The sequence below is a fragment of the Parasteatoda tepidariorum genome, chromosome 11 (genome assembly GCF_982258835.1).
Source record: "Parasteatoda tepidariorum strain Cologne lab strain chromosome 11, Ptep-v5.0, whole genome shotgun sequence".
NCBI lineage: Eukaryota > Metazoa > Arthropoda > Arachnida > Araneae > Theridiidae > Parasteatoda > Parasteatoda tepidariorum.
The window spans coordinates 96,052,140-96,079,586 of NC_141765.1; the positions used below are offsets into that span (position 1 = coordinate 96,052,140).

Below are 27,447 nucleotides of genomic sequence, written 5' to 3' on the forward strand. Positions count from 1 at the left end.
TAGTTATTGCTACCCATTTTCACGTAGTTTCTGAAATCGCGATTATTTTAAAAATTTATTTTACGTTTTGAAAGTTTGAAATGGGGCATTTAAATAAACTCGCAAATTTAACTTTATCGCAAATTTAAATGACGTATTTCCACGATGTTTATAAAATTTCGATATTATTACGAATCGCTCATTTAGATATCCAACTATGACGTGGTTTATTCGTGCCGATTTTGTAGCAAATCAAGTTATTTGTAGTCTCATGATGCAATGTGATAAATCCCGTTTTGTATTCATTATTTTCATCTACATATAAAAAGAATTCACATTCTAATATCATGTGCTATATTTTCTCATTTTGAATGAGGAAAAAAAAAAAACATAAGTTTATTTCAAGTGAAATGGACCAATGACCAATGTCGACATATGACAGATTTTCAGAAGAAAAATAATTATCGAACAGTGTTTTATAAAAAACAGCTGAAAAAAATTATTTCAAAATTTTGAGATTAAGACTATGTTTAGAGATCTACTTTGAAATATGACTCAATAGAGAGATTTGTCCCCCAGTGGACTGATCGTTAAGACACGGTTCCCACCAGATCACCGAAGTCAAGCGTCACTGGTTGCGATCAGTGTGAGGGTGGGTGACTACTTGGATCAGTCTGCGTAGGGATCGAGGATGTGAGGTATTGGTTCTCGTTCGTTAAACAGTGCTACTGTAAAGTGCAGCGGGGGTGCCATCCCCTCTGCAAAAGATCAAAATCGTAATGGCATGCCTTCGGATCAACCTCAGGGATGATTCTTAAACCGTCGCCAATAGCCCATTGTGCAGCTCTAGTGCGACGTAAATAAACTACAACAACAACAACAATAGGGAGATTTTGCAAAGTCACGTTAGCTTCCGTACGTAAGATTTTAATTAATTGCGCACTTCCACTGCGCATATATATATATATATATATATATATATATATATATATATATATATATATATATATATATAAATTATATGATATAAAACTCTTAAAACAAAAATGCTAACGTTGAATTACTAAAGAAGAAAGCGGGACTGAAAATTTCAAAACAAGTTTGATGGCTGGAAGAAAACACCCAATCAAAACACAATATAAAATCACCTAATATTTTTATAATCAAAACATTAAATCCCACTCTTTCAAGTTCATTGACCTAATCGCAGCAAGCGTACGCCTTTGGACATTATTATCTATTATCCCTCTATTACAGTGATTCTCAACCACTGTGCCGCGGCACTTTTGTGTGATGCCAAATTCTTAAAATGTGCCGCCAAATATTAGAAATGATACAATAAAAATTATAACGCTTTTTTTTTTACGAGTAAAGTTTGAATTGAGGAAAAGTGTATGTATATATAATATTACCTATACATACTTATTATATATATATATATATATATATTTTATAAATTTTCCTGGTTTTAACCGCGTGAACGTCGGCGATTGTCTTTTCTCTGACAATCTTAAAATAGGAAGGAGGCGTTTAAATTGTCTTTGGCAATTTTAAAAAATGTTGAAATAAGTGGAAAATTTAATGACTATTAAAATTATTAATTAACAAAAGAAAGAAAGCTAAATATTAACTTTCAAGCGGAAAGAAAGGCCAATCATTAAAGTAAGCTATGTAAATAATAGTTATAAAAGGAATTTAACAAAGGATAACTGACAAAAAAAATAAGTTAACAATTAATAATTAGCAAAAAAACTAGTTAACAGGAAATCACAAAAAAATAACAATGTAAAAAAATTAATAGTTAATAACTATAGAAAACACGCTAACAATTAATAACTAGCAAAAAATATAAAAAACTGTTACTAACTAATAAAAAAATTAGTCAAAAGAAATAATTCATCTCTTAATAAACGTGCTATTGTAGGACATATTATTTAATTTCACATTCAAAATTATTATCACGAACTATTTAACACAGTGTATTATAGGTAAGTAAACAACTTTTTTTTAAACTAATTTTTTTCATTGCGTTCCGTCAAATCTCGAAATCGTTAAAAGTGTGCCTCCACAAAAAAAAGGTCGAGAATCACTGCTCTATTATCTTTCACGCGGCTCTCTTTTGCACTGATTTTTATTACAAGACCCCCGTTTTGACTCTTTGTTTTGGCCGGCATTAATGTGGTGGATGGGTTTTAAATTCGACTGTGTACAAATCCTTCTCTTTTCCACCCACCTCGACGCGGGACATTTATCAGTCACTTCGCTGACCACAAATCTTCCCGACTTTAGCATCCTCCCTCACTTCCTGTAACATTTCTTCTCATTTCGACACCTGCTCTCCCTTGGAATCTTTGGCTATGAGGAAATTCCTTATCTTGATGTTAGATTGCTGAAATAACGCCGGGAAGTATTTCAAAAGAGTAGAGGAGAGGATTCCATCGATTTCCACTCTATTAAGTCTTGCCCCAACAACAAAGGAAATCGCACGTGGTCATTTATTTTTCCTGTTTGAGCACGTGCATATTTTCAATCTAATTCTATTTTAGTTTTTGGAAAGGAATTAAGATATTTAGAAAAGGATTTATAAGCCATATTTATTTTCTTGCAGAATTTTTAATGTACATATACATGTTGATGTAATATTTAAATTGAATTTTTAACGTATTAAAATGAGTCACAATGGCGACTGTTAAGAACGGACATAATTTCTCGTTCTGATAAAATAAATGTTCGCAAAATTGATCAAAATATTAAAAAAAAAAAAAAAATCCGGGAAGATGGAACTGGTCAGAAAGGAAAGGAGATCGTGTTTTCGTCCAAGAAGTTATCGGAAAATTACATAAAAGTGGTAAAGCTTATTGCGTCGTGTGCTGTTATGAGATATCACACATAGCTCTAGAGCAATGGTTTCCAACTGGCGGTTATAATTTCAAGAATAGGCTTATTTTTAAATATTTGTATGGCTTATAAATTCATAAAGAGCATTAAAAAATAACCAAAATTAAGTGTTCCTTTACTGGGTGTTCATTCACTGGTAAGAGCTGTTCCTTCACTTGGTCTTTTTACTACTTGTTATTTGAACCTCCAAAACTTTAAAACAATATTATGTAAGTTCTCTACAATTTTTTTACATAATTTGCAATAAGTAACAAATATGTTGACAGTGTCATTTAACTAAAATTACGAATTTTGGAATTAATATGATTTTTTAAAGGGCAAGCGAAGCTTAAGTGTTCCTTCACTGGTTAGTTTACCCTAAATAAGGATAGACCACTAATTACTTTTGCACCGTTTTTTTCATTTCTGATATTCTGTTTCCATACCAATGTTCCATACATAAGATTCGATTTTAATTTAAAGATTTTTTTTCTTCTTTTCCTTCTTATCAAATCAGATAAAAAATAATAATAAAAAGATGTTTTTTCTCAGATAAACAACCATTCTGCTGGAAAAAAATGATGTGTGTTTAAATGGAAAAGAAAACAACGAAAAATACTCACGTTTAGTTCAACCTGCGGTCAGAAAAACTACATTATTTGTGTAGTTTACTACAACTACTTAGTTACAAATGTAGTTAACAACTTTTTTTTTAAATGTAGTGGCTACAAATGGAACTACTTGAAGAAGGCGAACTTTTCTGGAGAGATACTTTATGTATAAGAGAGTATACATATAAGTGAATAACTAAGAAATATTTATTAATGTGTACATGTTTGTTATTCCAATTTGTTCATTTAACCTTCAACTTTTTATACCTTTTTCGACAGCGTATATTTAATTTAAGAAATGCGAAATTATCAAATGCTCAAAGAAATTTAAAACATCGAAAATACGTTCCATTAATTTTTGAAGTGATATACTTCTTATGCGACTTCCAACAAGGTTGCGTTAAACGTTTAACGATACATTTTTATTGGCCGGGAAATCACGTGGTAGGATCCAGTTTTCCCTCATTCATTTCCATATTGTTTTGGTTCTCACTAGCATTAAAATAATAAAAGTATTGTTTTTCTATAAATATTTTTTTAGTTTGTTTTGAAACACATATAATTTAATAGGGTAGTATTTTTTATTTTCAAATTTAGTGGATAACAATTGTAAAAAATGAGTGAAAACAATCCCACGGATTTAAGGTTTATGTCAAGGTACGTCTCTTGTGAATATCAATTTATTGCTTCTCTTCTGAAATTACATTATGACACATTCACATACATTATTAATACAAATACATTTTCCAGGTGAGGCAACCACAAGCACTTCCACTGGTTCAAGAGGGAAAAATGCACAATATTACCGTGATTACAAAGCACGGAAGCGAGCGGAGCAGGAAAAAGAGTCGTTGAATAGAACTAGTGATCCTTCTACGACTGCTGATTCTTCTACAATTAACGTCGCAGGTTGCGAAGTTTAACTTCTTCCGCGCGGAGAGACTCCACGCACTATTGTTTTTTTTAATAACATCAATGTTTCACGAGTGTGCCTTCGCGCTTGAAAGTGTGACCAAAGTGATTAAATTATTTATTTTTCGTAATGGCTAGTTTGAAATATTAGTTATACGTGATTTTCTCACGGAGAGGAAAACCACGAGACCTCCCACTGTTAGCCTAACGGTAAGGGGGTTTTAACCCATGATCCGTCCATCACTGAGGATATTTGTGAGCCGGAATTCGTATTGACATCCCTAGAATTCGAAACCGGTGTGAACGCTTTATCACCTAAGGCATCCATTAGTCATTATTGTAAAATTTTATACTTAAATACTCTACAATTGTATGTGAATTATTATTTTTTTAAAATCTTTTCTTTAGATAGGGCCTTCAAATTTGTATTATATTTACTGATAAATAGGAGCTTATAAATTATGTTGTCACATTTTAGACCAGTCCACCTAACGAATGCAAAAATACACTTTTTTTCCCCCTCGTTTTACTTACCATTTTTCAACGACAGCTAAGATATAATTAAGATGAAATAATTGCTTCCTTCAAACAGGGAATAATTATAGGACTCTTTCATTCATGGTTTATTTTATTACAGTCTTTGAACAGTCAACCCAATTTTGAGTTTATGACTGTTCAGTTCAGTAGCTATGTAATTCTAAGTTCAATCCAGAAGACACAGGGTTGGGAGAAATTTGCCTGCTTGGAGGACTTTCTGATGAAACTAACCCGAGTTACGTGGAGAGGAAAGACACGAGGTACAGTGATCAATACAGCAAGAAGCAAATTGACATCGCTAGCTGCGGTCAGTAAGCGGGTGACCACTTTGATCAGCCTGCGTAGGGACCGATGGTGTGTGGTATCGGATCTCGTTAAACTGTTAAACTACTGTAAAGAGGTCGACTTCATGCACAGATCGTCGACCTACCAAAGCAGGGGTGCCTTTCTCTCTACAGAGGATCAAAATTGCTATGGCGTGTCTTCGGATCATCCTCAGGGATGTTTCCCAGTCCATCCACCGTCCAATAGCAGACTGTGCAGCTTAGGTGGACATAATGTGAGTACCTTACCTACCATATATATGCAGAATGAGGAAAAGAACTACCTTTCATCCCTTTTTCTGCCCCTATAATTTCCAGTGCCACAACTTCCCCGCCCCACCACCATTCCTTTTTAATCGAAAAGTCTTCGTCTGTTGCTGGAAGAACTGACTTCATAGCCCAGCCTGGGCTAAACGAGGCAGATCACGAAAGAAAACTTCTCTCGCAAATTTTCCTCATCCTACATTACTAATTCAAAAGAATGAGTTAATTAAACAATAGAGCAGCTCTTACACATGGTGGGGGGGGAATTAGGACTTCTTTTCCTTTTCAGATGTGTTATTAAGAGGACGCCATACCGCGGAAGAAAACTTACGTCGCAAATTTTCCTCTTCATTCCTTACTAATTGAAAAGAAGGAGTTCATAGAACAATAGAGCAGCTCTTACACGGGTTGTGAAAAACTATTACTTACTTTCCTTTTCAGATGTGTTATTAAGAATACGCCATACCGCAAAAGAAAACTTCCGTTGCAAATTTTCCTCCTCCTTCATTACTAATTCAAAAGAAGGAGTTAATAAAACAATAGAGCAGCTCTTACACCCGGTTGTGAAATATTATTACTTACTTTCCTTTTCAGATGTGTTATTAAGAGGACGCCATACCGCGAAAGAAAACTTCCGTTGCAAATTTTCCTCATCCTTCATTACTAATTCAAAAGAAGGAGTTAATAAAACAATAGAGCAGCTCTTACACCCGGTTGTGAAATATTATTACTTACTTTCCTTTTCAGATGTGTTATTAAGAGGACGCCATACCGCGAAAGAAAACTTCCGTTGCAAATTTTCCTCATCCTTCATTACTATCTCAAAAGAAGGAGTTAATAAAACAATAGAGCAGCTCTTACACCCGGTTGTGAAATATTATTACTTACTTTCCTTTTCAGATGTGTTATTAAGAGGACGCCATACCGCGAAAGAAAACTTCCGTTGCAAATTTTCCTCATCCTTCATTACTAATTCAAAAGAAGGAGTTAATAAAACAATAGAGCAGCTCTTACACCCGGTTGTGAAATATTATTACTTACTTTCCTTTTCAGATGTGTTATTAAGAGGACGCCATACCGCGAAAGAAAACTTCCGTTGCAAATTTTCCTCATCCTTCATTACTAATTCAAAAGAAGGAGTTAATAAAACAATAGAGCAGCTCTTACACCCGGTTGTGAAATATTATTACTTACTTTCCTTTTCAGATGTGTTATTAAGAGGACACCATATCGCGAAAGAAAACTTCCGTTGCAAATTTTCCTCCTCCTTCATTACTAATTCAAAAGAAGGAGTTAATAAAACAATAGAGCAGCTCTTACACCCGGTTGTGAAATATTATTACTTACTTTCCTTTTCAGATGTGTTATTAAGAGGACGCCATACCGCGAAAGAAAACTTCCGTTGCAAATTTTCCTCATCCTTCATTACTAATTCAAAAGAAGGAGTTAATAAAACAATAGAGCAGCTCTTACACCCGGTTGTGAAATATTATTACTTACTTTCCTTTTCAGATGTGTTATTAAGAGGACACCATATCGCGAAAGAAAACTTCCGTTGCAAATTTTCCTCCTCCTTCATTACTAATTCAAAAGAAGGAGTTAATAAAACAATAGAGCAGCTCTTACACCCGGTTGTGAAATATTATTACTTACTTTCCTTTTCAGATGTGTTATTAAGAGGACGCCATACCGCGAAAGAAAACTTCCGTTGCAAATTTTCCTCATCCTTCATTACTAATTCAAAAGAAGGAGTTAATAAAACAATAGAGCAGCTCTTACACCCGGTTGTGAAATATTATTACTTACTTTCCTTTTCAGATGTGTTATTAAGAGGACACCATATCGCGAAAGAAAACTTCCGTTGCAAATTTTCCTCCTCCTTCATTACTAATTCAAAAGAAGGAGTTAATAAAACAATAGAGCAGCTCTTACACCCGGTTGTGAAATATTATTACTTACTTTCCTTTTCAGATGTGTTATTAAGAGGACGCCATACCGCGAAAGAAAACTTCCGTTGCAAATTTTCCTCATCCTTCATTACTAATTAAAAAGAAGGAGTTAATTAAACAATAGAGCAGCTCTTACAACCGGTTGTGAAAAATTAGTTCTTACTTTCCTTTTCAGATGTGTTATTAAGAGGACGCCATACTGCGGAAGAAAACTTCCGTCGCAAATTTTCCTCATTTTTCATTACTAATTAAAAAGAAGGAGTTAATAAAACAATAGAGCAGCTCTTACACCCGGTTGTGAAAAATTGGGACTTACTTTCCTTTTCAGATGTTTTATTAAGAGGACGCCATACCGCGGAAGAAAACTTCCGTCGCAAATTCACCTCTTCCTTCATTACTAATTAAAAAGAAGGAGTTAATTAAACAATAGAGCAGCTCTTACAACCGGTTGTGAAAAATTAGTTCTTTCTTTCCTTTTCAGATGTGTTATTAAGAGGACGCCATACTGCGGAAGAAAACTTCCGTCGCAAATTTTCCTCATTTTTCATTACTAATTAAAAAGAAGGAGTTAATAAAACAATAGAGCAGCTCTTACACCCGGTAGGGAAAAATTGGGTCTTACTTTCCTTTTCAGATGTTTTATTAAGAGGACGCCATACTGCGGAAGAAAACTTCCGTCGCAAATTTTCCTCATTTTTCATTACTAATTAAAAAGAAGGAGTTAATAAAACAATAGAGCAGCTCTTACACCCGGTTGTGAAAAATTGGGACTTACTTTCCTTTTCAGATGTTTTATTAAGAGGACGCCATACTGCGGAAGAAAACTTCCGTCGCAAATTTTCCTCATTTTTCATTACTAATTAAAAAGAAGGAGTTAATAAAACAATAGAGCAGCTCTTACACCCGGTTGTGAAAAATTGGGACTTACTTTCCTTTTCAGATGTTTTATTAAGAGGACGCCATACTGCGGAAGAAAACTTCCGTCGCAAATTTTCCTCATTTTTCATTACTAATTAAAAAGAAGGAGTTAATTAAACAATAGAGCAGCTCTTACAACCGGTTGTGAAAAATTGGGACTTACTTTCCTTTTCAGATGTTTTATTAAGAGGACGCCATACCGCGGAAGAAAACTTCCGTCGCAAATTCACCTCTTCCTTCATTACTAATTAAAAAGAAGGAGTTAATTAAACAATAGAGCAGCTCTTACAACCGGTTGTGAAAAATTAGTTCTTCCTTTCCTTTTCAGATGTGTTATTAAGAGGACGCCATACTGCGGAAGAAAACTTCCGTCGCAAATTTTCCTCATTTTTCATTACTAATTAAAAAGAAGGAGTTAATTAAACAATAGAGCAGCTCTTACACCCGGTTGTGAAAAATTGGGACTTACTTTCCTTTTCAGATGTTTTATTAAGAGGACGCCATACTGCGGAAGAAAACTTCCGTCGCAAATTTTCCTCATTTTTCATTACTAATTAAAAAGAAGGAGTTAATTAAACAATAGAGCAGCTCTTACACCCGGTTGTGAAAAATTGGGACTTACTTTCCTTTTCAGATGTTTTATTAAGAGGACGCCATACCGCGGAAGAAAACTTCCGTCGCAAATTCACCTCTTCCTTCATTACTAATTAAAAAGAAGTAAAAAATAAGTTGATTAAACAATAGAGTAGCTCTTACACCCGGTTAAGAAAGATTAGGACCTCCTTTCCTTTTCAGATGTGTTATTAAGAGGACGCCATACCGCGGAAGAAAACTTCCGTCGCCAATTCTCTTTTTCCTTCATTGTAGTTTCCTCCTAAATCCAACCAAAATTGTTAATTGTCATTCTTATAACCATCTACGATAATAGTATCAATCAGGGTTGGTCAGATTAATCTCCATCCATTAAGTCTTTCGGCAATAAGGTTGAATTATGGAGACATTGCTCTTATACAGGAGCCCTGGACCTGTGGAAGAGAATTCTTGGCCTCAACGCTGAATTTTTTTTTAAAACTTTTTTTTATTTGTTCTTTAGGATGCCCGTTATGATTCTTCAAGGGCCTGCATCTTGGCTTGGTCTCTCCTTGTCAAGTTTCCCCACTGGGTTGCTGTTAAGTTAAAAGAGTCAACTTCTGACTTTGTTCTCGTTTCTGCTTATCACCCCTATTTTATTTTAAATTTTCTAACCGTCATTGAACAGCCGATCCAATTTTTCGGATTCACGACTACTAAGGTTCAACTCCGTATCCTTTTAATTTTGAACCCAATCCAGGACACAAGCGAACTCCTGGATCAATTTTAAAGAGAAATTTCCCTTCATGGTGAACTTTTTTGATAGATTTAACCTGCATTTGCGTTACAGAGAGGAAAGTCACGAAAATCTTCCACAGTTAGTCTGGCGGCAAAGAGACTCATGATCTGTCTACCACTCAGGATATTTTACGTCAGCACTGTTGTCAGCGCAAGCTGGATGCGGAAATTGTATGGTCCAGCTGGGATTCGAACCCGGTTCACCTCATTGAAAGAGCCATCACGGCTCTATCTCCCCTGTTAGGAAAAAGAACCACTGGCCGTAGACTCATTTGCGACTGTTACGTAAAGGCTCGCCACACAGTGTGGGGGGGGGCAGTAGTGGTTCTAACAGGCTGGGGAATGGACAGCATTTATTTTATAACTTATTTGTCCTTATAAAGATTTTCTTCTATTCATGATTTAGGGTTTGGGTACAATAGACCTCGGGTCGATGTACCCAGCTCTTTGGAGTTGCCCAATCAATCTGTCTAAGTTTTACTACAAAATTCACTTGACTTATCCAAAGTATTCGGGAGTTCTTCTTCTTCCGCGCATTACGTGTCTTTACGAGGAAAAATTAAGAAAGAAAGAGTGTTTTGAAGTTCTCAAATGTCTCGACAGGATGCGTAGTCAAATCTTTCAACAAACAATAAGCACCTTTTTAAGCACTATATACATTAACAAAAAGCAAAATAATCAAACACTTTGCATGATCATGATAAAATAACTAGTTCCTGACAAAGAACTCTTTTCTTGATTATACTAGCCATCAAAAAATGATAAAGAAATCGATTTGAAGGCTCGATCGATTCAAAAAATGATTAGAAGGCTCGATCGATTCAAAAAATGATTAGAAGGCTCGATTTCAGAGGGTGGAAAATGAAAGACTGAAATTGAGAATATCTTGTTAAATGCAGCGGAGTTGCACATGAGAATGAAATAATCTCACCGAACCCAGCTCAGCAAACCTGTCAAATGATTGGCGCTTTCATACACTATGAACCGAAAAACTCATTTTCGAAAAGGGAAAATGAAGCACCCCATGAAATAGCACCTTTAAGGGCTTTTAGAAAGCGAAAATCGAAAACAAGCACCTTAAAAAAATGCTCGCACCATGCTGAAGTTTAAACTTCAATGAAATGAAAAGTAACAAAAATTAATCCATTATTAATAATTCATTTCATTGAAAATGAACGTTTCAATGAAAAATAACAGATATTAAAGCTTTTGTTTCATTTAAATTTTCGTATTGTTCCGAAATCCTGACGACGTAACGAAAAAGATGAGTCTTTCTGATAAAGACAAAAATATACATTTAAGATAGTTCGCTGTTTTTTTCTTTCCTTTTTTACGTAAGCAAAAAGATGAGTCTTTCTGATAAAGATAAAAATATACGTTTAAGATGGAACATGTTGTTTTTCTAGTATGATGGTTGAACCACCATGTTATATTGTTGTTAAATATAACAACCATCAATATAAGATGGAAGATGTTGTTCACCATTATGATGGTCAACCAGAAAATTATGTTTTTTTATTGTTGAACCAACAATTATCAAAATATAATGGAAGATGTTGTTAAGTCATGTTGATGGTTTACCAACAATTTGATTTCATTAATGTTGCTTAACTGTTATGATTCATTCTATGATTATTATTGTTGGACTAACAGCAACCATCAAATTAAGGTGAAATGGGTTGTTTTTTTAGTCTGATGGTTAAGATTAGCGAAGATATTTTGCAGATCACTGAATAAGATATAAAAAATATATTCTTAGGAAAGCATTACAAAATTTCTCAATTACTATTAGGATTATTTTATACTCAATTGTATTCCTTTTCTTTTGCAAAAAAAGTCAAATATCTTACAGCATTTTTTTTTGAAAAATAATTTAACATTTATTTATAAGTATTATGCATTTTAAACAGGCAGTGTTATTTTCAGGGGTGATTGTGACCCCATGTCAAAATTCCGGAAAATTTCCTGAGTTTTAAAAAAAAGAAGTTTAAATTGAAAAAAATTTAAACGAGGTTTTTTTCCTTTTTCACAATATCTCTTAGTTTACTTAAAATATATTTAAAACTTTACACATACCTATACCATTTACACATACCTATGATGACCTGGAGATTAATTAAAATTTACAAATATGTCTTTCTTTCTTGAGTTTATGATAATAACTATTTACTGATAAAAAAATGTATCTGACTCTCCCTTACAAACAGAATAAACAGCGTTTTTAAGTTCTACCTTTGAAAATTTGATTTCCGGAAACTTCTGTGATCAATGATTTTTTGAAACGTCTGAACCTCCGATCTCCGGAAACTTCCGGATCACTGTTAGCGAGAAATCCAGATATTTTCCGGAGCACTATCAGCCCTGTATTTTAATCTTATTTTATTTTTGAATACATACGTCACTGTGATGCCACATAATTCGCCAACCTTGGATCTCTTCTCCAAGCTCCTAACTGTCCGTTGGGAACAAATATATTTTCTTTCAATTTGTGGCTTCTGGGGGTGTCCTTTTGCCCCCCCCCCACTCCTAACCGTTGAATATTATTACTGGGCCTCCCTACCTCAAACGAGGTGGGACATCATCATCCTACAACGCCCATTGCACATTCTAGTGTCTTCCCCAGACAACAGCATTGCAGGCAACAAAGTGGTTATTAGTAAAAAGGAAGAAAAAAAAAACATTAAAAATAAAGATTAAAAAAAGGTGAGAAAGGAAAGAGCAAATAACGTATGAGTTACATATTAGAAAAAAAATATTTAAAAAATATGAGGAAACGATAGAGCTGAAATAATAACAGAAGAGAGTTTTGTACTGCCTGATACTTTGAAAGTGTTACTGGGCCTCCCTACCTCCAACGAGGTGGGACATCATCATCCTACAACGCCCATTGCACATTCTAGTGTCTTCCCCAGACAACAGCATTGCAGGCAACAAAGTGGTTATTAGTAAAAAGGAAGAAAAAAAAACATTAAAAATAAAGATTAAAAAAAGGTGAGAAAGGAAAGAACAAATAACGTATCAGTTACATATTAGAAAAAAATATATAAAAAATATGAGGAAATGTTAGAGCTTAAATAATAACAGAAGAGAGTTTTGTACTGCCTGATACTTTGAAAGTGTTACTGGGCCTCCCTACCTCCAACGAGGTGGGACATCATCATCCTACAACGCCCATTGCACATTCTAGTGTCTTCCCCAGACAACAGCATTGCAAGCAACAAAGTGGTTATTAGTAAAAAGGAAGAAAAAAAAACATTAAAAATAAAGATTAAAAAAAGGTGAGAAAGGAAAGAACAAATAACGTATCAGTTACATACTAGAAAAAAATATTTAAAAAATACGAGGAAACGTTAGAGCTTAAATAATAACAGAAGAGAGTTTTGTACTGCCTGATACTTTGAAAGTGTTACTGGGCCTCCCTACCTCCAACGAGGTGAGACATCATCATCCTACAACGCCCATTGCACAGAAAGGAAAGAACAAATAACGTATCAGTTACATATTAGAAAAAAAATATTTAAAAAATATAAGGAAACGTTTGAGCTTAAATAATAACAGAAGAGAGTTTTGTACTGCCTGATACTTTGAAAGTGTTACTGGGCCTCCCTACCTCCAACGAGGTGGGACATCATCATCTTACAACGCCCATTGCACATTCTAGTGTCTTCCCCAGACAACAGCATTGCAGGCAACAAAGTGGTTATTAGTAAAAAGGAAGAAAAAAAAACATTAAAAATAAAGATTAAAAAAAGGTGAGAAAGGAAAGAACAAATAACGTATCAGTTACATATTAGAAAAAAATACTTAAAAAATATGAGGAAATGTTAGAGCTTAAATAATAACAGAAGAGAGTTTTGTACTGCCTGATACTTTGAAAGTGTTACTGGGCCTCCCTACCTCAAACGAGGTGGGACATCATCATCCTACAACGCCCATTGCACATTCTAGTGTCTTCCCCAGACAACAGCATTGCAGGCAACAAAGTCGTTATTAGTAAAAAGGAAGAAAAAAAAACATTAAAAATAAAGATTAAAAAAATTTGAGAAAGGAAAGAACAAATAACGTATCAGTTACATATTAGAAAAAAATATTTAAAAAATATGAGGAAACGTTAGAGCTTAAATAATAACAGAAGAGTGTTTTGTACTGCCTGATACTTTGAAAGTGTTACTGGGCCTCCCTACCTCCAACGAGGTGGGACATCATCATCCTACAACGCCCATTGCACATTCTAGTGTCTTCCCCAGTCAACAGCATTGCAGGTAACAAAGTGGTTATTAGTAAAAAGGAAGAAAAAAAAACATTAAAAATAAAGATTAAAAAAAGGTGAGAAAGGAAAGAACAAATAACGTATCAGTTACATATTAGAAAAAAATATTTAAAAAATATGAGGAAATGTTAGAGCTTAAATAATAACAAAAGAGAGTTTTGTACTGCCTGATACTTTGAAAGTGTTACTGGGCCTCCCTACCTCAAACGAGGTGGGACATCATCATCTTACAACGCCCATTGCACATTCTAGTGTCTTCCCCAGACAACAGCATTGCAGGCAACAAAGTGGTTATTAGTAAAAAGGAAGAAAAAAAAACATTAAAAATAAAGATTAAAAAAAGGTGAGAAAGGAAAGAATAAATAACGTATCAGTTACATATTAGAAAAAAATATTTAAAAAATATGAGGAAACGTTAGAGCTTAAATAATAACAGAAGAGAGTTTTGTACTGCCTGATACTTTGAAAGTGTTACTGGGCCTCCCTACCTCCAACGAGGTGGGACATCATCATCCTACAACGCCCATTGCACATTCTAGTGTCTTCCCCAGACAACAGCATTGCAGGCAACAAAGTGGTTATTAGTAAAAAGGAAGAAAAAAAAACATTAAAAATAAAGATTAAAGAAAGGTGGGAAAGGAAAGAACAAATAACGTATCAGTTACATATTAGAAAAAAATATTTAAAAAATATGAGGAAATGTTAGAGCTTAAATAATAACAGAAGAGAGTTTTGTACTGCCTGATACTTTGAAAGTGTTACTGGGCCTCCCTACCTCAAACGAGGTGGGACATCATCATCCTACAACGCCCATTGCACACTCTAGTGTCTTCCCCAGACAACAGCATTGCAGGCAACAAAGTGGTTATTAGTAAAAAGGAAGAAAAAAAAACATTAAAAATAAAGATTAAAAAAAGGTGGGAAAGGAAAGAACAAATAACGTATCAGTTACATATTAGAAAATAAATATTTAAAAAATATGAGGAAACGTTTGAGTTTAAATAATAACAGAAGAGAGTTTTGTACTGCCTGATACTTTGAAAGTGTTACTGGGCCTCCCTACCTCCAACGAGGTGGGACATCATCATCCTACAACGCCCATTGCACATTCTAGTGTCTTCCCCAGACAACAGCATTGCAGGCAACAAAGTGGTTATTAGTAAAAAGGAAGAAAAAAAAACATTAAAAATAAAGATTAAAAAAAGGTGAGAAAGGAAAGAACAAATAACGTATCAGTTACATATTAGAAAAAAATATTTAAAAAATATGAGGAAATGTTAGAGCTTAAATAATAACAGAAGAGAGTTTTGTACTGCCTGATACTTTGAAAGTGTTACTGGGCCTCCCTACCTCAAATGAGGTGGGACATCATCATCCTACAACGCCCATTGCACATTCTAGTGTCTTCCCCAGAAAACAGCATTGCAGGCAACAAAGTGGTTATTAGTAAAAAGGAAGAAAAAAAAACATTAAAAATAAAGATTAAAGAAAGGTGGGAAAGGAAAGAACAAATAACGTATAAGTTACATATTAGAAAAAAAATATTTAAAAAATATGAGGAAACGTTTGAGCTTAAATAATAACAGAAGAGAGTTTTGTACTGCCTGATACTTTGAAAGTGTTACTGGGCCTCCCTACCTCAAACGAGGTGGGACATCATCATCCTACAACGCCCATTGCACATTCTAGTGTCTTCCCCAGACAACAGCATTGCAGGCAACAAAGTGGTTATTAGTAAAAAGGAAGAAAAAAAACATTAAAAATAAAGATTAAAAAAATTTGAGAAAGGAAAGAACAAATAACGTATCAGTTACATATTAGAAAAAAATATTTAAAAAATATGAGGAAACGTTAGAGCTTAAATAATAACAGAAGAGTGTTTTGTACTGCCTGATACTTTGAAAGTGTTACTGGGCCTCCCTACCTCAAACGAGGTGGGACATCATCATCTTACAACGCCCATTGCACATTCTAGTGTCTTCCCCAGACAACAGCATTGCAGGCAACAAAGTGGTTATTAGTAAAAAGGAAGAAAAAAAAACATTAAAAATAAAGATTAAAAAAAGGTGAGAAAGGAAAGAATAAATAACGTATCAGTTACATATTAGAAAAAAATATTTAAAAAATATGAGGAAACGTTAGAGCTTAAATAATAACAGAAGAGAGTTTTGTACTGCCTGATACTTTGAAAGTGTTACTGGGCCTCCCTACCTCCAACGAGGTGGGACATCATCATCCTACAACGCCCATTGCACATTCTAGTGTCTTCCCCAGACAACAGCATTGCAGGCAACAAAGTGGTTATTAGTAAAAAGGAAGAAAAAAAAACATTAAAAATAAAGATTAAAGAAAGGTGGGAAAGGAAAGAACAAATAACGTATCAGTTACATATTAGAAAAAAATATTTAAAAAATATGAGGAAATGTTAGAGCTTAAATAATAACAGAAGAGAGTTTTGTACTGCCTGATACTTTGAAAGTGTTACTGGGCCTCCCTACCTCAAACGAGGTGGGACATCATCATCCTACAACGCCCATTGCACACTCTAGTGTCTTCCCCAGACAACAGCATTGCAGGCAACAAAGTGGTTATTAGTAAAAAGGAAGAAAAAAAAACATTAAAAATAAAGATTAAAAAAAGGTGGGAAAGGAAAGAACAAATAACGTATCAGTTACATATTAGAAAAAAAATATTTAAAAAATATGAGGAAACGTTTGAGCTTAAATAATAACAGAAGAGAGTTTTGTACTGCCTGATACTTTGAAAGTGTTACTGGGCCTCCCTACCTCCAACGAGGTGGGACATCATCATCCTACAACGCCCATTGCACATTCTAGTGTCTTCCCCAGACAACAGCATTGCAGGCAACAAAGTGGTTATTAGTAAAAAGGAAGGAAAAAAAACATTAAAAATAAAGATTAAAAAAAGGTGAGAAAGGAAAGAACAAATAACGTATTAGTTACATATTAGAAAAAAATATTTAAAAAATATGAGGAAATGTTAGAGCTTAAATAATAACAGAAGAGAGTTTTGTACTGCCTGATACTTTGAAAGTGTTACTGGGCCTCCCTACCTCCAACGAGGTGGGACATCATCATCCTACAACGCCCATTGCACATTCTAGTGTCTTCCCCAGACAACAGCATTGCAGGCAACAAAGTGGTTATTAGTAAAAAGGAGGAAAAAAAACATTAAAAATAAAGATTAAAGAAAGGTGGGAAAGGAAAGAACAAATAACGTATCAGTTACATTTTAGAAAAAAAATATTTAAAAAATATGAGGAAACGTTTGAGCTTAAATAATAACAGAAGAGAGTTTTGTACTGCCTGATACTTTGAAAGTGTTACTGGGCCTCCCTACCTCAAACGAGGTGGGACATCATCATCCTACAACGCCCATTGCACACTCTAGTGTCTTCCCCAGACAACAGCATTGCAGGCAACAAAGTGGTTATTAGTAAAAAGGAAGAAAAAAAAACATTAAAAATAAAGATTAAAAAAAGGTGAGAAAGGAAATAACAAATAACGTATCAGTAACATTTAAGAAAAAAATATTTAAAAAATATGAGGAAATGTTAGAGCTTAAATAATAACAGAAGAGAGTTTTGTACTGCCTGATACTTTGAAAGTGTTACTGGGCCTCCCTACCTCAAACGAGGTGGGACATCATCATCCTACAACGCCCATTGCACATTCTAGTGTCTTCCCCAGACAACAGCATTGCAGGCAACAAAGTCGTTATTAGTAAAAAGGAAGAAAAAAAAACATTAAAAATAAAGATTAAAGAAAGGTGAGAAAGGAAAGAACAAATAACGTATCAGTTACATATTAGAAAAAAAATATTTAAAAAATATGAGGAAATGTTTGAGCTTAAATAATAACAGAAGAGAGTTTTGTACTGCCTGATACTTTGAAAGTGTTACTGGGCCTCCCTACCTCAAACGAGGTGGGACATCATCATCCTACAACGCCCATTGCACATTCTAGTGTCTTCCCCAGACAACAGCATTGCAGGCAACAAAGTGGTTATTAGTAAAAAGGAAGAAAAAAAAACATTAAAAATAAAGATTAAAAAAAGGTGAGAAAGGAAAGAACAAATAACGTATCAGTTACATATTAGAAAAAAATATTTAAAAAATATGAGGAAACGTTAGAGCTTAAATAATAACAGAAGAGAGTTTTGTACTGCCTGACACTTTGAAAGTGTTACTGGGCCTCCCTACCTCCAACGAGGTGGGACATCATCATCCTACAACGCCCATTGCACATTCTAGTGTCTTCCCCAGACAACAGCATTGCAGGCAGTTCCCCGATTGTAGATTTAAAAGATGTGTCAAATTTAATATAAAATTTTATTTGAATTCTACAATACATGTTTCTATAGTTCAAGTTTTGTTTTTCTTCTTTCTAATAAAAACATATAAACTTCTTTATATTCTAAGTTTATGCATTATTTAACATTTTTAGTGAGCTTTTTTGGGTAAAAGGAGAAACAGAAATATTTCTGGAATATAAGCAACATTTACTATTTTTTGATATTGTGAATCAAAAATCAAATATTTACCAACAAAACAGTAAAGTTAAATGTTAGCATCTAGTTAGTTCGTAAAAGAGCCGTTATTTCAATAAAATATATTTTGGGAAGGTTAGAATGAAATCCAAAAAATTAGCACCAATGCAACAATTGTAAACGATTTTGCTGTTAATTATGTTATGATCAATTATTATGTTATGTATTAATTATGTTATTCAAGAAAATGAAAGATTATTTGGTTTTGAGAAAAAAACAATTTATTGGATGAGAACACAAAATCTTTCAGAAAAAGAGTGCAAGATAAAATCTATTATTAAACTATAACCAATTATTTTTTGAATAATTTTAAAAAGTTAAAAATGATAAAAAAAAATTTAATCATTTTCTTACAGAAAAAAATATCCCCCAAAGCATTGGAAGAAACTTGAACAATAAATAAATTCAGCACATGGACTAGAAGTTTAAAAAAAAAAAATCTACTTTTATAAACATAAGCAAATATCCTATAACCCCTTCTTCCACCCCCACCACTTCACTTAATTAAATAGTACCATAATCTCCAAAGAGGTTTCTCCATTCATTTAGTAACTATAGCAGAATTTCATGTGGTATTCTAATTTAGCAGGGTAATAATGGAGAGAATTTTAATACAAGCAAAGTATTGTCAAGTTGATGATATTTCAACTGTTTGATGATAAATTTACGACTAAATAAAAGTAGATATAACGTATGGTAAAATAATTTAAATTAAGGAAAAAATTTCAGCTTTTCTTTGAAATTCCCTAATTTTTCCAGCTTTTTATCCAAATTTTCCTGACTTTTCCAGGTTTTTTCGAGTGTAAAAAAATTCCCTGATAATTCCAAGTTTTCCTGGTGGGTGGCCACCCTGATATTACAATAGTTACAGGGTGGCCACTGAAATCAGATTTCAAATTTCCCTGATTAAAATTTCCAGGTTTGTGTTTCTTTTTTTCTTATAAAGTGTAATATGTGTACAAGAAAAGTGTCTACATTATAAACTATTTTATTCAAAATGTTATTTTTTTTAACATATCATCCTGAAAAAAATAATTTATTTTGAAAATTTGGCAAGATTTTTTATTTATTTTTTAATGTTTTGGTACAACATTAATTTTTAAGAAATTAAGACACGTAGAGAAAATATGTTGTGGAATTTTTTTAATGTGTTACTTTAAGTAGTTTTTCTTCCAAGTGTACCTAGCAAATGACAAAAACAGAATGACCAATAAGACCTTGGATAAGTCTTGTTTAATATATGTATAATAATTAAGCAAAAAGGAAAACTGTTTCAGGTGATTATATAATACATTTTTATAATTACAGTGGCTCCCAAAAGTGCTTGTCCACTTATAACTTTTATTGAAATAGGAAATAAAAATTCAGTAATTAAAATGAATATTTCAGATAATAAGATATTAATCAAATATTAGCAAAACTGCATGGTATTTTAAAAACAAAGCAGAAGTTTCTTTTAAAGATATCAATAATCTAATAGTAACCAAAATTTTACCCCACGAAAGTCATCATACACTTAAATGTTTTACGATTTCAGAATTAAAATTATCGTCTATTGTTTTAATTTGTTCCTTTAATTATTTTTCATTTAAATTTTTATACGTTTATTTGCACTTTAGTATCAAGCTTATGATAGCAAAATTATATTTTAATTTTTGCTTCACCGTAATATTTTCTTTTATCATTTAAAAATAGCTCATGGCCATAACAAAACAATATGCTAAATTTGAAAGTTGATTATTTGTCATCATAAGAGGTAAATCAGTAATGAGTATTGTTAAATTAGTTTAATGTGTCCTATTGCGGGGAAAGAAGGACTGAACTTCATATCAGAGATTAAAATTATAAAATTTGCGGAAAAATTCATAAATTAACAAATGAGTATTGTAAAAGTTTTTGTAACATTTAATAAAAAATATTCTGCTCGAATTTCACCCGACAAAAAAAAATTAGTTAATTTATTTACAAACTTATAAAAGCTATTGTAGATGTGACAGGAAACTCTACTAAATACTACTACAGTAGAGTCCCAATTAATGGGGACCGCAACAAACTCGGATAACCGAAAAACTCGGTTAAGGCGAAGAGTATAAAAACGGAAAGAAAAAGAGAAGGTATATTTAAGAAATACAAAAAGTATACGAGTATACCACACACAATTCATATTATAATTAAAAAGCTTGCTTAAAAACATTTAAAAAGCATACTTTACGAGAATTAAATAGTTTTTACTTAAAAAAAGTCCTTAATCGTTTTTCGTTCTACGTAACTTTGGCGCTTTTCTGTAGTAATGTTTCGTCCTTTTTAGGGATTACAGGAAGGCTGGTGTCGCCTCTTTTTGTTGTTCTATATATTCAATAGTACATTCGATAGCTTTTAGTCCATCTGTATGAGAGATTTTTATATGTTGATTTTAATAATCACTGTCTTTATCATCTTCGCTAGATTCATTATCATTATTGATGATATTAACGATAATTTCATCAGACCAAGTTGTTGGATTTTGTTTTTCTGAGTGTTTCGAAGATAAAATTCAGATTTTTTTTCAGCGGTTCTTTTAAAAATAATCTAGAACAATAAAATATCCTTGAAATATTTGATAGCTCGGTTAAAGCGGAAACTCGGATAACCGGGGCTCGGATAATCGGGACTCTACTGCAATTAGAAAAATTAGAATATTTACTAATAGGCAGAGATTTTTTTGAAAGTGTATGATGGCTTTTATGAGGTAAAGTTTTTGCTACTTTTTGATGATTGATTTCTTAAAAATAAACTTCTGCTTTCTTTTTAAAATATTCCATGCAGTTTTGCTAAGAATAGATTACATTTTTTATGATTAAATAGCCATTTTGAAATATTCATTTTAATTAATGAATTTTTATTTCCCATTCCATTGAAAGTCATAAGTGTACCAACACTTTTATGAGTCACTGTATTTACATTCCAATATATACTGTATATTGCAGTATATCTTAACGGTGCTTTTTATAAAATTCATTGATCATATTTTCTTTAAACCAATATCTCAATTCAAAATTTTTAAATGTTTTTTCGAATAAGCATTATTATTTTAAGAGATTCAGTATACAAAAATTAAATGTCACAAATTTAAAATTGTCTAATTTTTTGTTGTATACTCTATAGAAAACAAAAGATGAAATTCTTTAAATTTTATACTTTTTTTTCTTATTTGAAATTAAAATATTTAAAGAATTCCAATCTAAAGACATAGTTTTTTAGTTTAGTATAGTTAATTGTTTTTTGTTTTAACAACTAGAGTCCTGTACAGTGCAGAACTAAAATACTAAGTTTCGTTTTCCTTCTTCGTACAAAACACATATGAATAAATAAAAAAAAATATTTTATGTTTAAAATTTATTTTATCATTTAATATGTTTCCTATACATTCTTTAGTCTTTGTCAGCATTTTAGGGTAAAAGGATGAATAGTTTTGGAAATATCATCTCTGGAAAGCAAGCAACATTTACGAACTTTCGATATAGTGATAATTATACAATTCAAATTTTAAATCAAAAATCATATATTGACCAAAAAACACTAAAATTAAATATTAATATATAGTTAGTTCTTTAAAAAAACCTTTTTTTAAAATTAAAATATGTTATAAAAAGTTAAAATGAAATAGAAAAAATTAGTATTAGTGCAACAATTTGTCGACCAACATTGCTGTTAGCGGTTGTTAAAAAAATGTGTGACTTGGTTGACTTGCTGAGAAAAAATAATTCACAGATTTCTTTGAATAGGAGTACAAAAGCTTTCAGAAAAAGATTGCAATAGAAAATTTATTATTATTAAATTACAACAAATTAATTTTTTGAGAATTTCATAAGTCAAAAAGCATTCGTTTAGCAAACGTGGGAGAAATTTATGTGGCATTCTAGTTTAACAGAGCTGTAATGGAGCAAATTTTGATGCAGACAAAGTATTGTTAAGTTAATGATATTTCAACTGTTTAGCGATACATTTCCGTCTAAAAAAAGTGGGTAAAATGGATGAAATAAATTAAATTAAGAAAATTAGTAAATAATTTAAATTAGTGAAATTAAAGCAATTATTGAAGCAAAGATTTCCAGCTTTTCTCTAAAATTCCCTGATTTTTTCAGGTTTTAATCCAAATTTCAATGATTTTTCCAGGTTTTTTCCAGTATAAAAAAATTCCCTGACAATTCCAGGTTTCTAAGGTTTCCCAGGTGGGTGCCCACCCTGAGTTAAACATAATTATTAAACGCATTGTAGTTTTTTAGTAATTGCGTGTTTTGCACGTTGTTGTATGCAAATACTTTTAAGCATACATGTAATGGGTTTTTATTCAGGTTTTTTAATAGACTTCCGATTTGTATTTATTTTTAACGTATTGCATTACAAATGTTAATCAATTAATACACGAACGTAAACAAGTGCAAACCGCGTAAATACAATAAAGCTGTATAAGTATCACATGATAATTAATTAAGATTTTACATAGAATCTTAAAGTGCTTCTGATAATTAGGCTGTATATTATTTCTAGGGGTCTGTAAAGACATTTTGTGAAAGGTCCTGTTTTTGTAAAATTGTGAATAAATGACTGGCAATTTGTGAATATAAAATAAACGTTAAGTCACATTCTTTCAACCAGGATCCGGTTTTTATTAATTTGTACAAATAGGGTCCTGTTATTCCAAAAAACTTTTTCAAAGAGTTTTTAGATTGTAAATAGATACAAGATTATACTCAACACAGTAAAATTAAAATATAAAAAAAAATTTAAAAATAAACAGCAATTGTTGCTGTTTATTTTTGAAATATTTGGTATTTAGCAGGGGTCTGTTTAGAAGAAATTTGGGTCCGTTAACGGACCCTTCACAAAATATCTTTTCATAAAAACGGACCCTTCACAAAATATTTTAACTTAAAAACGGACCGTTCACAAAATGATTTTTCTTTTAATCGGACCCTTCACAAATTTGTTTATCTTCATTATTATTTTGTTAATCATAATCAATTTTCAATTTCAAAATCAATTTTGTTTGTTTGTTTTGTGTTTTGTTTTGTTAAAGAATATCAAAATAAAAAGGATTAAATGGCCACATTATAAGAATAAAGGATAGCAGGACAACCAAAAAAGTTTTCAGTGCCAGGCCAACAGATACAAGAAAAAGAGGAAGGTCAAACCGAAGATATTTAGACTGCCTTGAAAAGGACCTACAAGTTTTAAAGATAATAAACTGGAGAACCTTGGCTAAGGGAAGAATGTCTTGGCATAGGCTTGTTGAGAAAGCCAAGGCCCATCCTGGACTGTCGTGCCAATGAGAAGAAGCGCTTTTTAAAAAAGCTACGCACCATGAAAAACTTTTCTTATAAATGTAACACTCTATCGCTTCGTTACTGACACGCGTCACTGACATTGCAAAATATTATACAAAGTGTACTTAAAATTAAATATTAATTAAAAATTAATATTAGGCTACGCATACACCACAGTAAGGCTACAGTGGACTCTTAATAAGTTAAAAAAATACTTTTACATTGCTGTAACTTGTAGAGATTGTTTATATTTAGAGAGAAAATAAAATAATTTCATATAACTTGAAAAATATAAATTTTTTTCTTTATTTATTTGGAAGTTTAAATAAGATAAATTTTTCCTTAAATTTAAAGTTTATTTGTAAATTTCTACTCTATTTTCATATCCTCAAATTGTAGGGAAAAAATTAACACATTTTTCTACTAATTTCCATTAGAGGTAAAAAAAGCAAGTTTCGGAAAAAACAAAACAAAACAAAAAAAACATGGAAATTGTTTTTTTTATAAACGTTTTGGGAACATTGAAATGACTATAAAATCTGTTGTTGCAGCTTATTTTGATACTTTTTCTCTACAAGTTTTTTTTTTTTATTGATCTAGAGCAGTGTTTCCTAAAGTGGGGTCTGTTTAGAAGAAATTTCGGTCCCTTAACGGACCCTTCACAAAATATTTTAACTTAGAAACGGACCCTTCACAAAATATTTTAACTTAAAAACGGACCTTTCACAAAATATTTTAACTTAAAAACGGACCCTTCACAAAATATTTTAACTTAGAAACGGACCCTTCACAAAATATTTTAACTTAAAAACGGACCCTTCACAAAATATTTTAACTTAAAAACAGACCCTTCACAAATTTGTTTATCTTTTAATCGGACCCTTCACACAAATTTGTTTATCTTCATTATTGTTTCGTTAATCTTCCCAGGAAGAGGGGGGGAGGGGAGGGGAGGGAGAAAGACAAATGCAAAAGAACTGAGTTTTGTCTTCCGCAGAAGCTTCTTCCTTTATTCGTCCGAAATTAATATTCTGCGTTCAGCAGTATAGGCTAAATACCAAATATTTACATGTTGCATCTCTAATTCAGAAGCAGCAATTGCTGTTTATTTTTGAAAATTTAATTTTTTTAATTATAATTTTACAGTGTTACGTAATCTTGTATGTCTCGTATGTCTTGTAAAGCTCTAAATTTTTTCAAATATCTTATGATTTTAATAATTAATATGCTTTTTTTATATCATTTAATTAATGTAAAATGTTCAAAATTAGAAAATTGATTTTTCGAGAGATTTTCTAGATTTTGGGAGTCCACTGTAGCTTTAAAAAAAAAAAATTTCCAATGCCCACCTGTGTTAACATCCGTCAATTCAGGCATATACAGGGCGATTTTGTTCGCCTTTCTTGCAGGGACAAAATATTATGTGGGCCAACGTCGCTCCCACAGTGAGGACAGATAGTACAGAGAATGAAAGTACATTCATGCCTTGTCCGGGATTCGAACCCAGAACCTTTCAGATGCACGGACAGTTCTCTGCCCCCTACACAGGCCGGTCGGCGTAGTTTTAAAGTATGAAATTATAATTTGATACAAATTGATTGTGGTAAAAAAACAACAACAACATACCTTTTTAGTCTGTTTAGCAACTGATCGGTAGCGGGGTTCTATCGGTACATCGGGGTACCGGTTGCAGTAGTCTGCCGAACAATTCATATTGAAGTTTCCTAGGAACATAACAATATTAACAATTACAATTTTTTCATAATTTCGAATATTAATATTTATTTAATTCATCAAAAATAGTTAAAAGATTTTTTTTTATAATTTTTTTAAAAAGAGAGTTTTGAATAAACATAAGCTTCTTTTATTTTTGTTATAAAATGAAAAAGTCCAACAGTGGACTGATACAACAGATCACCATAGGTCAAGCATCATTGGCTGCGCTCAGTATGCGGGTGGATGACCACTTGGATGTTCGTGACTTTTTTCTAAAAAATCAGGTTTTTGGTGATTTAAATTTTTTTAAATTTAAATCGGATTTTTTTGAGTTTTATTCTAATACACAGTAGGAACTTTGATTTATGATTAAAAGAACTTTATAAATGCTTAATCAAAATTAAATTTATATTAAAACTATATTATAACACTATTTCAGAAGCTCCAATAATACATAGCTTTGAATGCATAGCAACCATTTTGAAACAAATGCATGATTGAAATTTGAAGACTAGATGAAATAGAGAACCCTATTTTCGGCATATTAGGGTAACTTCTTTTTAAGATAACCTCATGCTTTAAAAATATACATTTTCCACCAATAAAATATAATGTAGATTTTAATTCCATGCTTTTTCAATCAAAAGGGTGATGTTAAATATTACTTAACCAATTGTCATTTCTATAATGAACTAATTTTAAGTGTGAAATAATTTCACTTACCTTGAGCCGGTTCTTTGGAAATATATTTTTATTAATAACATAGACGGCACGAAACACTTAAGAAAAAAGGGAAGAATATGTAACAACAAGAGTTCATGGGTCTCTGGTCCCGCGCAAAAACATTCATCAGCGCCACCAGCGGAATATTTCTTAATTATCATTTAATTACAACAGGTGAATTTTAACTAACATTATTTTTTTTGTGAAAAAAATTCATGTTTATTAATTTCTTTCTACAGCTATGCAAGTCTATAAAAAGACAGCATTAAATCTTTACTTTAATCTGCACTTTCAATCTCAAGAATCAAAAGATTTTTAAAAATGTAATTTCAAATGTGTTGGAATTTAACATACAACAAGAAAGTAATTTCATTAACTAAAATTAATTAATCCAGCAATTCCTATAAAATAAATTTTTAAACTAAGAAAAGAAAATAATAAGAGTATCAGTAATTTAAAACACTGTTTTTTAATTTTTTAAATCAATATCAGGGTGGACACTCAAATCAGATTTCAAATTTCCCTGATTTTTCCAGGTTTTACAGATAAAAATCTTAAAATTTCCAGGTTTTTGTTTCTTTTTACTTATAAAGTATAGGATGTGTACAAGAAAAGTGTCTATATTATAAAATATTTTATTCAAAATGTTATTTTTTTAACATATCATCTTGAAAAAAATAATTTATTTTGACAATTTTCAAGATTTTTTATTTATTTTTTAATGTTTTGGCACAAAATTTTGAATCAAAAATCATATATTGACTAACAAAGGAGCCTTTTTTTGTTTAAAATTAAAATATGTTATAAGAGGTTAAAATGAAATAGAAAAAATTAGCATTAATGCAACAATTGTAAAAATTTGTCGACAAACATTGCTGTTAGTGATTGTAAAAAAATGTGTGATTGGTTGGTTTGCTCAGAAAAAATAATTCACAGATTTCTTTGAATTGGAGTAGAAAAGCTTTCAGAAAAAGAGTGCGATATAAAATCTATTATCATAAAATTATAACCAACTAGTTTTTGGAGAATTTTATAAAGTTAAAAATACAAAAATATTTTGTCAAAATAGAGAAAAAAAATAACCACCAAAGCATCGGAACAAACTTGAGCCATAAATGGATTTAG

At 32.0% G+C, this 27,447-nt stretch overlaps 1 long non-coding RNA gene across 3 annotated transcripts in view; it reads right to left on the bottom strand.

Annotated features, from left to right (window-relative positions):
• LOC147801929 (uncharacterized) overlaps nt 1-27,447 on the bottom strand; it is a 70,021-nt gene that overhangs the window by 31,946 nt on the left and 10,628 nt on the right. For all 3 annotated transcript variants that reach the window (XR_015430633.1, XR_015430644.1, XR_015430632.1), the window contains one exon: nt 25,510-25,607. This is a non-coding gene — a long non-coding RNA (uncharacterized LOC147801929). The remainder of the gene's footprint in view (nt 1-25,509; nt 25,608-27,447) is intronic.